At 40.8% G+C, this 3,124-nt stretch overlaps 1 non-coding gene across 1 annotated transcript; it reads left to right on the top strand.

The window, feature by feature from the left end:
- Positions 1 to 1,896: 1,896 nt before the first annotated feature.
- On the top strand, positions 1,897 to 2,004 carry LOC128070736 (U6 spliceosomal RNA). Its single transcript, XR_008201705.1, has one exon. It is a non-coding gene; the product is annotated as a U6 spliceosomal RNA (small nuclear RNA).
- Positions 2,005 to 3,124: the final 1,120 nt, after the last annotated feature.

The raw sequence follows: 3,124 nt of genomic DNA, 5'->3' as shown, positions 1-3,124 counted from the left end.
ATAAATAAATAATATCTTAAAAAATTAAAAACCTAAAATGAAAATAGAAATGTTACAGTTGTTGCTATTAGTTTTACATGACAGTCTTAATGCTTAATTGTACGTTACCCTGTGAAAATAAAAGGATAAAATAAGATTTTATGCAGAGCATATAAGTACACTAACTGATTGTACCACTGGAGCTCCTATACACAGCATAAAAATAGTTAGGTTACAGTTTTATGGATGCATCCGTGGGTGAAGTGTTCTGATTTTGTAAATTACACAGGTAACTGAAGTGTTATTCTTTTTTTTTTTTTTCTTTTCTTTTTGTGGCTGCACTGTGGGGCTTTTAGGATCTCACTTCCCTGACCAGCGACTGAACTTGGGGCCACAGTAGTGAAAGCCCAGAATTGTAACCACTAGGTCATCAGGGAATTCCCTGAGGTCATCAGGGAATTCCCTGAAATAGTATTCTTTTAAAGGGCAAAATAATTTTAATCTGTTTGATGGGGAAATTTTCAGCATTTGTTATGTGCTTGGGGGTCAGCCAACAAGTTATACTGTGCATCAAAATACATGAGCTTCACGAAAAGGAGCTTCATAAAAGGAAGCAGAATTAAGGGATTAGATATACAGGGTCTCAGGCCGCACCCCCAGACCTGCTGGCTCAGGGTCTTGCATGGTACCAAGACCCCCGGGGATTAGAATGGACCTCACGAGCTGAGAGAAGGAACTGGCAACCCACTCCAGTGTTCTTGCCTGGGAAATCCCATGGACGGAGGAGCCTGGTGGGCTATAGTCTGTGGGGTCGCAGAGTTGGACATGACTGAGCGAGCATGCAGCAGTTGACGGCGCTACACAAATGCACTGATGTGCTCAGGGCAACAGAACTTTCTGGTGCTTTTTACTCTTCCTGTAGCATCCTCAGCTGACACTGACTTGCAAATGCCTCCAGTTGTCACCCGTTGCCCACTCCCTTTGCCACAGGCCCAAATTAAGAGGATCCAAGTTCCCAGGGGGACAATGAATAATCCTGCTAAATCAGATATTTCTCACAGCACATTTCAGAGTGCGCACTCTACCAAGCACAGAGGCAAGGCTTTCTGAGAACCGCATTGCATGTTCATGAGCTTTCTCTGAGATTCTCGGGTGGCATCTAAGGGCTGATGTGCCCACCCTGAAGGCTGTGAAGGCTGGATGATGTGTTTATGCAAATAAACCTAAATAACAAAAATCATTTAAAAGGTAAATAGAGCATCGAACCATACTAAGTCTTTAAAGCCTATTTTAGGTGGATGGAGTCAATATTACACAAGAATTAACAATATCCATCTATTTTGTGATTACAGCAGTTGATGGCAAGTCCAATCCTCAGCTGACCTTGCCAATCTCAGGAGGTTGTGTGCTGCTACCATGCACTCGGCACAGTGGCAGAATCTCCTATACGCACAAGTGCCAACTTACACCAAGTGACAAGGCTCAATGTGTCATATCTGAAAATTTAAAAAGCTTACCTTTTAGGAGATAAAGCAGGTATTTGTACTCATTCTACTTTCAGATGCACCATTATAACCATTGTGGGTTATAATGTGCCCCATTGTGGTTTTGCACATTCAAAATAATGTTGCGGTGCTGCTGCTGCTGCTGCTAAGTTGCCTCAGTCGTATCCGACTCTTTGCGACCCCATAGACGGCACCCACCAGGCTCCCTCGTCCCTGGGATCCTCCAGGCAAGGACACTGGAGTGGGTTGCCATTTCCTTCTCCAATGCATGAAAGTGGAAAGTGAAAGTGAAGTCGCTCAGTCGTGTCTGACTCTTCGCGACCCCATGGACTGCAACCCACCAGGCCCCCCGTCCATGGGATTTTCCAGGCAAGAGTACTGGAGTGGGGTGCCATTGCCTTCTCTGGTTACAGTGCCAGAAGCTTCAATAGCACATACACTAAAACTTGAATGATACAGAGATTAGCATGGCCCCTGTGCAAGGATGACACACAAATTCGAAAAAGCGTTTCATATTTTTTACAATTTTGAGCATTAAAAAATAATATTATGAATAGGATTCACAAAATATTTTTTAAATTTACCGAAAGAAAACTTAGGATTATATCCAACCTGCAATTTTTTACTTGCCTTCTTGACTGCTTTAGGCATTAAAAAATAGGACTCTGCATGTGCTTCTATACTGTGAATTATTTGGTCGGTTGCTCTTTCTGGTAGATTTTCTTACCATTTCAAGTAAAGATACACATTTTTCAACCCTGAAATCAGGTGGATTCAATTTTAACAAATTATTTTTGAGTTTTAAAAAATACGTGGTAGAAATTTTGATATAGTTAATATAATCAATTAATTTCATTGGAAGAAGACTAATGAATGAATAGTTTATGAAAGTATCCAACTATGTTGATAAGAAGAAAATAAAATGACAAAATGCATGTTACAGTGTCCCCAAAGATGCTTGGAAGACTAGTAAGTCATGGCACATGACATGTATATTCATGAAGCTTTAACTTCATGCAGTTATGCATTTCTCACAAATCACTTTGATTATGTGATCTTCACGCTGAGGGATTTGTTTAGATAAAGCCATTTATGATTTCAGTTGTTAAACTACAATATTTTATAGCAGTTATTCAGCGCATCCGGATTTCTTTAAGGTTTAAATGTTACCATTTTCCCTGAAAACGAAAACTTCTCTTCTGATATAGAGGACCCTGTCAGCTCCTGTTGTTAGAATTGCAACTGCCCTGTCTTGAGTTTTAAGAACACATTTTACTTTCACTGTAGACATCTCAAATTCAGTAACCTGTCCTTCATTATAAAAGTTCACTGCAACCCAGTCACTATTTATTTTGCATGGGAGGTGCTTCACTCAGCTTGTAGGGTCTTAGCCCCCCAGCAGGGACTGAACCTGCTCTCTTGGCAATGAAAGCATGGAACCCTAACCACCAGAGAATTCCCTCCACACGGTCCTTTACTCTAAATCTATTGTAGGATTTTCCCCTCATCCAGTGTGATGACATATATTGACCCATCTTGTTCTTTTCTGATAACCATGATGAGCAATGACTATACTTTTTCCAGGCTAAAGCTGAAACGCAGCAAGATTAACCAGCCCGTCTAAGAATTAAGCCTGTTCT

Source organism: Budorcas taxicolor, chromosome X (genome assembly GCF_023091745.1).
Source record: "Budorcas taxicolor isolate Tak-1 chromosome X, Takin1.1, whole genome shotgun sequence".
Classification (NCBI taxonomy): Eukaryota; Metazoa; Chordata; class Mammalia; order Artiodactyla; family Bovidae; genus Budorcas; species Budorcas taxicolor.
The sequence above is the reverse complement of the archived record's forward strand: the minus strand, read 5'-3'. Positions and strand labels throughout refer to the sequence as shown.